Source organism: Zea mays, chromosome 9 (assembly GCF_902167145.1).
Source record: "Zea mays cultivar B73 chromosome 9, Zm-B73-REFERENCE-NAM-5.0, whole genome shotgun sequence".
Taxonomy (NCBI): Eukaryota; Viridiplantae; Streptophyta; class Magnoliopsida; order Poales; family Poaceae; genus Zea; species Zea mays.
In genome coordinates this window covers 97,990,548-98,004,061 of record NC_050104.1, presented here as the reverse complement: position 1 = coordinate 98,004,061, position 13,514 = coordinate 97,990,548, and positions in this window count along the sequence as shown.

The following is a 13,514-nucleotide window of genomic DNA, read 5'->3' as shown; positions in this document are numbered from 1 at the left end:
TGTGTAGTATGGCAGCTACTTAAAGCTTGCATGACGGAGATATGGCAAAGTACTTGGCGTCGTAGATAACAACACCAAGCTTGGTGACAAGATCCAGGGTGTCATGACCTATGGTGCAAAGTTATTTATTGTAACTCACTGACCTCCTTTCTGTCTGAAACATCCCCTCTCCTATCCCTTTCCTTTTGCTAGTAGTAGGTACAATTGTAATATGTTAATTAATCGAACAATTGTTTTCAAAGAAGTAAACATATCTAATGGTTGTAACTGTAATAAAGAAATCTAGCTATCCGTGCGATTTGTGTGCTCACCTCGCTAGTTTATTAAACATGATATCTATAATTGGAAGAGAAATGGTCTCAACCATATCTATAATCGATTTTAGTGTTTACCGACCATCACAAAACTTATGGACTAACTAGTTTGTCTAATTAATCTTTTCTCAAGTATATAAAGTTCATATACATCTATAAGAAAATTAGACCCATGGGCCACTTCTATAAATATAGGGCAAGTTAGACTTGCAACAGCCTGCGACGCACCGGACACGGTGACCAGGCTGACGCACCCGATGAACAGGCCGCTCTCGGGAAAACGCAACGCTCTACGGCTAAAATTCACCGGACTGTTCGGTGAGACTACGGCCAACGGTCAACTTGTCCAACAGTCGACTGCCACCAGGTCAGAAACGTCAGAAGTCAGAAACAGACAGCGACGATCAGGTCGCACCGGACTGTCCAGTGTGGCACTAGACTGCCCGGTGCACCACAGGGGCAGACGAATCCAACGGGCGACTGGCGTGGCATGCACCGAACACGGAACAGTGTCGTGCCCGGTGTGCACCGGACTGTTCGGTGCGCCCATCGACAGAAAGCTATAGCCAACGGCTAGAAGTGTGGTTGGGGTTATAAATACCCCCAACCACCACCATTCAAAGCATCCAAACCTTCCACTCTCCACATTCAATACAAGAGCAAAGAATCAATTCCAAGACACATTCAAAGTTTCCAAATCTCCTCAAGTGCCACAATTAAGACAAGTGGTCATTAGTAATTAGTGAATTGAGAGAGTGTGATTTGTGTTTCATTTGTTGCTCTTGTTGCTTAGTTGTGTTTTCTTCATCTCCTTCTAAACTCTCTAAGTGATTTGTAAAGCAAGCAAGCAAGAGACACATAAGTGTGTGGTGATCCTTACGGGGTCTTAGTGACCCTTGAGATTAAGAAGAAGCACTCAACCGGTCTAGGTGACCGATTGAGAGAGGGAAATGGTTGAAAAATACCCGGCCTCCGTGACCTCCTCAACTGGGAGTAGGTTCATTAGAACCAAACCTCGAGAAACAAATTGTCGTGTTCATGTGTTGATCTTTACTCTACGATTTGGTTCTTCCTCTCCCCTCTCTCTAAAGTTCTCTTGCTCACGATCTTTTGAGTTTGCTCCCAAAGTTATTCACATTGATTGAGCAACTCATTGCAAGAATAACTATCTTCCGCACTCCGTATTCATTATTATTTATTTCTAATCCTAACCCCGGTGAAGTTTGTGTTCAAAGTTTATAATTTACAAGTTTTGCCTATTCACCCCCTCTAGGCGACTTTCAATAATAGGAATCGTCATAAAATATGTTAGACAAACAATAATTCCTATAAATCCTAAATGTCAACCTACACATGCATGGTATGCACAGAAACTTTAGTACCACCCTACTATTCTAGGTGGAGTGAGGCTAACTGAAATAGTTGAGTTGTCTCCACCCACCTGGTTGAAGTTATTGGGAAGAGGAAAATGGCAGAACCCACACACGCGCTCGCCCGGGCCGAGCCACGCAGGCCAATGCACGCGGGCGCATGATATGCGCGTGAATGGTCCAGCGATTTCTCGCTTCCAACCTTACGGGTGTGCGTTAATTATTCTTGCATTAATTATGATTAGCGATGTGATTACGTGGCTATTTACTTTCCTTAGCTACGTCGTGTGTATATAATGAGGGCGAGACGTTGTCCTTGTTACAGACTTTCTCATCCTCATACCAGAGCGTTGCGCTATCCTCATCTTCTCCATCCTGCGACGACGTCGTCGTCATGGCCAGTCTGCTGCGTCTACTCTTACGTTGTTCTAGTGCCGACAACCACATTGTAAAAATGTTTATGCATATATTTTTTCTGTCGCTAGCAGTAGTATATGAACAGCTAGTGAGTTTATATATATATACTAGTTAGGTGCCCGTGCGTTGCAACGGTATAAAAAATATTCGACAAAATGTTAGTGTACAAAGATTACATAAATGCAAACACCACATATTATCATCGACCTCAAATCTCACAATTTTTTGGCAGCAACCAATACAGAACAAAACTTGTACAAATTAAATTATACTTTAGTGCGAATAACAAATTCTTTGGCAACCACCAATGCAGAACTAAACTGACACCTTGAAGCTGCTCCATCTGTAGGATTAGACGAAACATGTCTCTACAATTTCAAAAGTTCGACAAAATTCCCACAAGCTTTACTTCATTATGCAAATGAATAAGAAAATTCCCACAAATTTTGTTTTATTATGCAAATGAAGAGAACAAGGATGAAAGATTAGCTAAAAAAGTTAGCACACCGATCGAGAGCAACTTCCAGAACTTTTTGGCCGTCTCAAATTGCTTGTTGATGTCATCCGAGTAGCCTGTTCGTTTGGCTTTAATTCGTACCGTCTTCTACTATTTCTACAGTGTTGTATATGTATTGCATCTGCAATAGTCTGAACAGTTGCCTTTAATCTGAAGTGAACAACGTGTAAATCTATCACCAACTCGTCAGGTTCGCCAACTACACCCGCAAGATTTATACAGACAAAAAACAAGGAATGAAACGATCAAATCTCCATACAACGAAAAGGAAAACAAGAAAAAAATACCAAAGCTGGACCAACGTCTTCTCAAGTGTCGGCTAGTGCGATTGCGCATGCGGCACTGCCTCGGAGTAGCGCTTCTTCCGGAGGGTGCTCTTGTACGGCTCGCCTTGTGGATGTTGTCCATGATGCTTACACGCAGCCGCAACCCATCGGCTGCAGTCCCTGACACCTTGAAGCTGCTCCGTCGTAACTCCTGTTCGCTCTGCCACAAAGACTTGATATGTTATAAATATCATGTATTAGATACAACATATTCAAGCTGTAGCCATTGAGAGCACCTAGAGGGGGGTGAATAGGTGATCCTATAAAAACTTAAAACTTAAAGCCACAAACTTGATTAAATGTTAGAGCAATAAAGCCAAGTGGCTAGGAAGGAGTTCTTGCGAAACACAATAACGACAAAGATATCAACACAGAGAGGCACAGTGGTTTATCCCGTGGTTCGGCCAAGTTCAACACTTGCCTACTCCACGTTGTGGCGTCCCAATGGATGAGGGTTGCAATCAACCCCTCTCAAGTGATCCAAAGATCCACTTGAATACCACAGTGTTTCTTTTCCTTTCACTATATCTTGTTTGCGAGAAATCTCCACAACTTGGAGTCTCTCGCCCTTACAAAAGATGATCACAAATGAACACAAAAGTAAGGATGGGATGAGCAACACACACAAGTCCACCGCAATACGCACACACACACGGCCAAGACTTGAGCTCAAATGAATATCACAAAGTTCTCACTAGAACGAAGCTCAAATCACTAAGAATGTCAAACGAGTGCGCAAAGACAAAGTGTGAATGATCAAGAATGCTCAAAGTATGCTTGGTGTACTCCTCCATGCGCCTAGGGGTCCTTTTTATAGCCCCAAGGCAGCTAGGAGCTGTTGAGAGCAATCCAGGAAAGCAAATCTTGCCTTCTGTGGACTGGTGCACAGGACAGTCCGGTGCACCACCGGACACTGTCCGGTGCAGATTTCTTTCCTATATTGGCGCAGCCGACCGTTGGCGATTTGGAGTCGTTGGCGCACCGGACACTGTCCGATGCCCCCTTCAGACCGTTGGCCCGGCCATGCGTCACGCCCGGATTACGCGGCAGACCGTTGGCTCGGCCGACCGTTGGCTCGGCCGACCGTTGGCTCACCGAACAGTCCGGCGCACCACCAGACAGTCCGGTGATTTATAGCCGTACGCCGCCGTTCTGTTCCCGAGAGCGGCCAGTTGATCAGCGCCAGCCTGGCACACCGGACACTGTCCGGTGCACCACCGGACAGTCCGGTGCACCCAAACTGAGCAGAGTCTTGGCTGCTCGAGCCAAGTCTTTTCCATTTGTCTTTTCTCTGATTCTAGCACTTAGACAAATATGTTAGTACACAAAAACCAATGTACTAAGTCTAGAATCATACCTTTGTATTGATTTGCACTTTGTCCACCATTTGGCATAGTTCAACAAATAACCATTTTTGTGTTGGACACTTAATCACCAAAATACTTAGAAATGGCCCAAGGGCACATTTCCCTTTCAATCTCCCCCTTTTTGGTGATTTATGCCAACACAACAAAAAGCAACATATCGAAGTGCAACATCAATGCAAATGAGAACAAGAATTTGTTTTGATTCAAATTTGACATATTTGGATCATTCTTTGCCACCACTTGGTTTGTTTTTGCAAATCAAACTCAATTTCCTATCTCTAAGTCAAATTCACTTGTTGAGGCATAGAGAAAGGTATTCCAAGAGAAATTGATCAAAGATTCAAAAACTCCCCCTTTTCCCATAATCAAACATTCTCCCCACAAGAGACCAATTTTTGACAATAAGAGACCATAAGAGTGTTTTTGACAAAACAAAAACTCTAACTCTACTATTTTCAAAATTCTCAAGTGGTAGCTGATCCATTTCTTGCTTTGGCCTTAACTTCTCCCCCTTTGGCATCAAGCACCAAAACGGGATCATTTTTGGCCCAAAAACCCCATTGCCTCACCAAAATCTTCAAATAAGAGTAAAAGGCAATAAGAGTATGGAGATGAACTTGGAGTAAGTTACCCTCTCATCGGAGTGCAGTGGAAGTCTTTCATGGTCCAAGTCCACCTTTCCCTTTCAATGCACCTTTGAGACTAATTTAAGAAAACTCAAGCACGTGGTTAGTCTCAAAGGATCAAGTTGTAGCACAATTCCCCCTAAATATGTGCATCACTTACACATGGACTTTTGAGGTCCGGGGAGTGCTTGTACAACTTGACCACCATAAATAAACAACAAAATGCATAAGGAACATGATCAAGGCATAAAACACATGTATGCTATAAATCAATCCAAGTTCTGCGAATCTAAGACATTTAGCTCACTGCGCAGCCTGCAAAAGGTCTTCTCATCTAGAGGCTTGGTAAAGATATCGGCTAGCTGGTTCTCGGTGCTAACATAAAACACTTCGATATCTCCCTTTTGCTGGTGGTCTCTCAAAAAGTGATGCCGGATGTCTATGTGCTTAGTGCGGCTGTGTTCAACAGGATTATCCGCCATGCGGATAGCACTCTCATTATCACATAGGAGTGGGACTTTGCTCAGATTGTAGCCAAAGTCCCTGATGGTTTGCCTCATCCAAAGCAGTTGTGCGCAACACTGTCCTGCGGCAACGTACTCGGCCTCAGCGGTGGATAGGGCAACGAAAGTTTGTTTCTTAGAACTCCAAGACACTAGGGACCTTCCTAAGAATTGGCACGTCCCTGATGTACTCTTCCTATCAACCTTACATCCAGCATAATCGGAGTCTGAATATCCAATCAAGTCAAAGGTAGACCCCTTTGGATACCAGATCCCGAAGCAAGGCGTAGCGACTAAATATCTAAGAATTCGCTTCACGGCCACTAAGTGACACTCCTTTGGATCAAATTGAAATCTAGCACACATGCATACACTAAGCATAATATCCGGTCTACTAGCACATAAGTAAAGCAAGGAACCTATCATAGACTGGTATGCTTTTTGATCAACGGACTTACCTCCTTTGTTGAGGTCGACGTGTCCGTCTGTTCCCATTGGAGTCTTTGCGGGCTTGGCGTCCTTCATCCCAAACCACTTGATCAAGTCTTGCGTATACTTCGTTTTGGAGATGAAAGTGCCATCCTTGAGTTGCTTCACATGGAACCCAAGGAAGTAGTTCAACTCGCCCATCATCGACATTTCGAACTTTTGAGTCATCACCCTGCTAAATTCTTCACAAGACTTTTGGTTAGTAGAACCAAATATTATGTCATCGACATAAATTTGGCACACAAATAAGTCACCATCACAAGTCTTAGTGAATAAAGTTGGATCGACTTTCCCAGCCTTGAAAGCATTAGCAATTAAAAAGTCTCTAAGGCATTCATACCATGCTCTTGGGGCTTGCTTAAGTCCATAGAGCGCCTTAGAGAGCTTACACACGTGGTCGGGGTACCGTTCATCCTCAAATCCAGGGGGTTGCTCTACGTATACCTCCTCCTTGATTGACCCGTTGAGGAAAGCGCTCTTCACATCCATTTGGAACAACCTGAAAGAATGGTGAGCGGCATAGGCTAACAATATGTGAATTGACTCTAGCCTAGCCACTGGAGCAAAAGTCTCCTCAAAGTCCAAACCTGCGACTTGGGCATAACCTTTTGCCATAAGTCGTGCCTTGTTCCTTGTCACCACCCCGTGCTCGTCCTGTTTGTTGTGGAACACCCACTTGGTTCCCACAACGTTTTGCTTGGGACGTGGCACCAGTGTCCAAACTTCATTTCTCTTGAAATTGTTGAGCTCCTCCTGCATGGCCAACACCCAGTCCGGATCTAGCAAGGCCTCTTCTACCCTGAAAGGCTCAATAGAAGAGACAAAAGAGTAATGCTCACAAAAATTAACTAATCTGGAGCGAGTAGTTACTCCCTTGCTTATATCACCCAATATTTGGTCGACGGGATGATTTCTTTGAATCGTCGCTCGAACTTGAGTTGGAGGGGCATGTTGTGCTTCTTCCTCCATAACATGATCATCTTGTGCTCCCCCTTGATCACACGCCTCTTCTTGATGAACCTATTCATCGTCTTGAGTTGGGGGGGTGCACCATTATTGAGGAAGAAGGTTGATCTTGCTCTTGGTGTTCCTGTGGTCGCACATCTCCAATCGCCATGGTGCGAATTGCGTATGTTGGAACATCATATTCATCTACATCATTAGGATCAACAACTTGCTCTCTTGGAGAGCCATTAGTCTCATCAAATACAACGTCGCTAGAGACTTCAACCAAACCCGATGATTTGTTGAAGACCCTATATGCCTTTGTATTTGAGTCATAACCTAACAAAAACCCTTCTACAGCTTTGGGAGCAAATTTAGAATTCCTACCTTTCTTCACTAGAATATAGCATTTACTCTCAAATACACGAAAATATGAAACATTGGGTTTATTACCAGTTAGAAGCTCATACGAAGTCTTCTTGAGGAGGCGATGAAGGTAGACCCGGTTTATGGCGTGGCAAGCCGTGTTCACAGCTTCCGACCAAAACCGCTCGGGCGTCTTGAACTCTCCAAGTATTGTCCTTGCCATGTCGATGAGCATCTTGTTCTTCCTCTCTACCACACCATTTTGCTGTGGTGTGTAGGGAGCGGAGAACTCGTGCTTGATTCCTTCCTCCTCAAGGTACTCCTCCACTTAAAGGTTCTTGAATTCGGACCCATTGTCGCTTCTTATCTTCTTCACCTTGAGCTCAAACTCATTTTGAGCTCTCCTTAGGAAGCGCTTGAGGGTCCCTTGGGTTTCAGATTTATCCTGCAAAAAGAATACCCAAGTGAAGCGGGAAAAATCATCAACAATTACTAAACCATACTTACTTCCCCCGATGCTAAGGTAGGCGACGTGTCCGAAGAGGTCCATATGCAGCAGCTCCAGGGGTCTTGATGTGGTCATCACGTTCTTGCTGTGATGAGCATTTCCCCACTTGTTTACCTGCTTGACAAGCTGCACAAGGTCTATCTTTTTCGAAAGTCACATTTGTTAGACCTAACCATGTTCTCCCTTTAGAAGTTTGTGAAGGTTCTTCATCCCCACATGTGCTAAACGGCGATGCCACAACCAGCCCATGCTAGTCTTAGCAATTAAGCATGCATCTAGACCGGCCTCCTCTTTTGCAAAATCAACTAAATAAAGTTTGCCGTCTAGTACACCCTTAAAAGCTAATGAACCATCACTTCTTCTAAAGACAGACACATCTACATTTGTGAATAAGCAATTATAACCCATATTACATAATTGACTAACAGACAACAAGTTATACCCGAGCGACTCAACTAAAAACACATTAGAAATGGAGTGCTCGGATGAAATAGCAATCTTTCCTAGTCCTTTAACCTTGCCTTGATTCCCGTCACCGAATATGATTGAGTCTTGGGAATCTTTATTCTTGACGTAAGAGGTGAACATCTTCTTCTCCCCCGTCATGTGATTTGTGCATCCACTGTCGATAATCCAGCTTGAGCCTCCGGATGCATAAACCTGCAAGGAAAATTAGGCTTGGGTTTTAGGTACCCAACTCTTGTTGGGTCCTACAAGGTTAGTAACAATGGTCTTAGGGACCCAAATGCAAGTTTTATCTCCCTTGCATTTTGCCCCTAATTTCCTAGCAATCACCTTCTTATCCTTTCTACAAATTGCAAAAGAAGCATTGCAAGCATGATAAATTGTAGAAGGTTCATTAACTATTTTCCTAGGAACATGAGCAACATTTCTCCTAGGCATACGACTGACATTTTTCCTAGGCATATCTCTACCATGCACATAGAAAGAACTTGAAGCAAACATTGCATTTGAATCATAAGCATTACAACTCCTATCATGATGAACATTTCTAGAATTTTTTTTATCATTATAAATGAAAGCATGATTCTTTTGGACACTATTAGCCATAGGGGTCTTCCCTTTCTCCTTGGTGGAGATGGGAGCCTTATGACTTGTTAAGTTCTTGGCTTCCCTCTTAAAGCCAAGCCCATCCTTAATTGAGGGGTGTCTACCAATAGTGTAGGCATCCCTTGCAAATTTTAGTTTATCAAATTCATTTTTGCTAGTCTTAAGTTGGGCATTAAGACTAGCCACTTCATCATTTAATTTGGAAATGGAAATTAAGTGTTCACTACAAGCATCAACATTAAAATCCTTACACCTATTACAAATTACTACATGATCAATACATGAGCTAGATTTATTAGCTGCTTCTAACTTAGTATTTAAGTCATCATTAATACTCTTTAAGTTAGAAATAGATTCATGACATGTAGATAGTTCACATGAAAGCATTTCATTTCTTTTAACTTCTAGAACAAGAGAATTTTGTGCACTAACAAATTTATCATGCTCTTCATATAAAAGATGCTCTTGTTTCTCTAACAATCTATTTTTCTCATTCAAGGCATCAATTAATTCATTGATCTTATCAATTTTAGTTCTATCTAAACCTTTGAATAAACTAGCATAGTCTACTTCATCATCACTAGACTCATCATCACTTGAAGAAGCATATGTAATAGTACTTCTAGTATTTACCTTCTTCTCCTTTGCCATGAGGCATGCGTGATGCTCGTTTGGGAAGAGAGCCGACTTGTTGAAGGCTGAGGTGGCAAGTCCTTCGTTGTCAGAGTTGAACGAGGAGCAATCCGAATCCCACTCCTTTCCAAGGTGTGTCTCGCCCTTCGCCTTTTTGTAGGTCTTCTTCTTTTCCCACTTTCCGCTCTTTCCTTGTTCCTGGTCACTATCATTATCGGGACAGTTAGCAATAAAGTGACCAATCTTACCGCACTTGAAGCAGGAGCGCTTCCCCTTCGTCTTGCTCTTGTTGGGGTGCTCCTTGCGTCCTTTGAGCGTCGTCTTGAAGCGCTTGATGATGAGGGCCATTTCATCTTCATTTAGCCTGGCCGCCTCAACTTGCGCCACCTTGCTAGGTAGCGTCTCCCTGCTACTTGTTGCCTTGAGAGCAACGGTTTGAGGCTCGTAGATTGAGCCATTCAATGCCTCATCAATGTATCTCGCCTCCTTGATCATCATTCGCCCGCTTACAAACTTTCTGAGTATTTCCTCGGGCGTCATTTTGATGTACCTAGGATTCTCACGAATAGAATTTACAAGATGGATCAAGAACGGTGAAGGACCTTAGCATGAGTCGGACGACGTCGTGGTCCGTCCATCTAGTACTCCCATAGCTCCTTATCTTGTTGACCAGGGTCTTGAGCCTATTGTACGTTTGAGTTGGCTCCTCTCCCCTGATCATCGCGAACCTTCCTAGTTCGCCTTCCACCAACTCCATCTTGGTGAGCATGGTGACGTCATTCCCCTCATGCGATATCTTGAGGGTGTCCCAGATCTGCTTGGCGTTGTCCAAGCCGCTCACCTTATTGTACTCTTCCCTGCACAAGGATGCTAAAAGAACAGTAGTAGCTTGTGCATTTTTATGGATTTGTTCATTGATAAACATGGAGTTATCAGAACTATCAAATTGCATCCCATTTTCTACTATCTCCCATATACTTGGATGAAGAGAAAACAAGTGGCTACGCATTTTGTGACTCCAAAATCCGTAGTCCTCTCCATCGAAGTGTGGGGCTTTACCAAGTGGACTGGAAAGCAAGTGAGCATTTGAATTATGCGGAATACGAGAGTAATCAAAAGAAAAGTTCGAGTTAACCATTTTCTTTTTCTCCTCGTATTCGTCGTCCTTTTGAGAAGAGGAAGATTCGTCGCTGTCGTAGTAGACAACCTTCCTGATGCGCCTCTTCTTCTTTCCGTATTTCTTCTTTTGACTTGAGCCGGAGTCATTGACTTTGTCGTCCCTTGGCTCGTTGAAGATGGACTCCTTCTCATTGTCGTTGACCACCATCCCCTTTCCCTTAGGATCCATCTCTTTGGGCGATTAGTCCCTTTCTTGAAGAGAACGGCTCTGATACCAATTGAGAGCACCTAGAGGGGGGGTGAATAGGTGATCCTGTAAAATCTTAAAACTTAAAGCCACAAACTTGATTAAATGTTAGAGCAATAAAGCCAAGTGGCTAGGAAGGAGTTCTTGTGAAACACAATAACCACAAAGATATCAACACAGAGAGGCACGATGGTTTATCCCGTGGTTCGGCCAAGTTCAACACTTGCCTACTCCATGTTGTGGCGTCCCAACGGACGAGGGTTGCAATCAACCCCTCTGAAGTGATCCAAAGATCCACTTGAATACCACGGTGTTTCTTTTCCTTTCACTATATCCTGTTTGCGAGGAATCTCCACAACTTGGAGTCGCTCGCCCTTACAAAAGATGATCACAAATGAACACGGAAGTAAGGATGGGATGAGCAACACACACAAGTCCACAGCAATACGCACACACACACACGGCCAAGACTTGATCTCAAATGAATATCACAAAGTTCTCACTAGAACGGAGCTCAAATCACTAAGAATGTCAAACGAGTGCGCAAAGACGAAGTGTGAATGATCAAGAATGCTCAAAGTATGCTTGGTGTACTCCTCCCGAGAGCAGTCAGTTGATCAGCGCCAGCCTGGCACACCGGACACTATCCGGTGCACCACCGGATAGTCCGGTGCACCCAGACTGAGCAGAGTCTTGGCTGCTCGAGCTAAGTCTTTTCCATTTGTCTTTTCTCTGATTCTAGCACTTGGACAAATATGTTAGTACACAAAAACCAATGTACTAAGTCTAGAACCATACCTTTGTATTGATTTGCACTTTGTCCACCATTTGGCATAGTTCAACACATAATCATTTTTGTGTTGGACACTTAATCACCAAAATACTTAGAAATGGCCCAAGGGCACATTTCCCTTTCAGCCATTCAAATCTTCTTAGTTGCAGTTAACCTTGTAAGAAAAATAATGGAGTCTGGGTTAAGTTAGTCATCATGATCTGAAACGGAAGTGGACTAAGTGTTATAAATAGCAGTCCGTGGTATTTAGCGATCTGTATGTCTCCTCAAACAGCTAACTACCAGCTAAATCGGGCTATAGTGGTCAAACTGTATGTGGGAGAAAATATCTAAACCCTCCTCAAACAACTATATCCATTGATAGTTTGAGCTATGGTGGGAGATTTAAAAGTTGAAACCTAGCCCGTGCATCCATGCAGAGAACAATTTATGGCCATTGTGCTAGAATTTTAGCCTGACTTGTGAGCTATGATTGACAGGCTCATAAATAGCCATAACAAAAGTTTTTAGTAAAATGCTCATGAGTAGCACCAACCTGACTTGCTTTACGACCTAAACCCACGAGAAAATTGTCTGGTTTGATATCACGATGAAGAAACCCCCTTTTTTGCATGTAGTCTACCCTAGCTATCTGTATGAAAACAACATGAAGACATTAATTGGTGAAGAAATCAAGCCACCAATTTTACAGGTATGTCACCATACATGTAATAGAAGCTAAAAAACAAAATGATATATCGTGCAAGAGAAACTAACCATCTCATCATCTAGCGTAAATTGACTGTTGGAATGGCACAGCTGTTCTTGGGCGCTGTTCTAGAAGAACGAGAAGGTAACCCTCATGGCACGTCATGCAGTGTCCTTAAAAAAGAAATAAAATTTGACAAAAGAAGGTGTTGATCCTTCTAAAGAAGTTCTTGCCCTTGAGAATGACAAATTCCCAGCTAAGAATGAGCCACCCTTTCAGAAAACCTTCTGTGGTTTGCACCCTTTAGCTGACCATCTATAAACAGAAGAATCAGTTGTTGCCACCCATATTGTGTCATCTTGCAAAGACAACTATAGAATAGGGCATTCAGTTGTGCAAAGTAGAGCACACTCTCTTGTGGATAAGTCTGTTATGTATACTTGCAATACAGGGAATACACAGTAAGTTCAGAAAGATGTAAAATGACTATTCAATAATGCAACAAAAAATTAAACTCACAGATTGGTCCCTTACACCTTTGTAGACATGACCGGTTGCAAGAGCCCAAACTGAACCAATATGCACAATATAAGAATAAACACAACGATGTTATCCTAGATCCCATAGTCTGCAAAGAATATGAAAACATGCACCTATGATGAAAACTGGCAAGATTTACACCCGAACCCCTAGGCTAGTGAGAAAGACTAGTTAGTGTTATCATCCAGAAAATCAGTAATTTGACCATCCAAAACTGCTGCTTCCAGGTACACCACCATGGTTTAACCATCATAGTTATATAATGTGTCATAAAGACTGTGGCCGCGGATTCCAGCATGTGGGGAGGGAGGGAAGTTTGTTGTTTTGTCTCCGCGACTAGGGCGCCACCGACACGGACCTCAACTTTAGTAGTAGGGATCTAAAAATAGTTTGGAACAGATAATGAACTGAGATCCTGTTATTCAGATGATGACTACTAAATTTGATACATGAGCAACTGAAAGCTTGGCCACAAAGGTGAGAACTGAGAAGCCAGGGAGATATGAAAATTAAAAAGAAGTGATATAGTGTGGTTAACATATCAAATCACAAATTAGTCATAGTGTGGTGTAACGGTAGCCAAGTGTTCAATGGTAAAATTACTATTGATATCTATCTATGATCGTGTATGCATGATTAAAGAGAGCATAATCACCTAATCATTAATATGTCAGT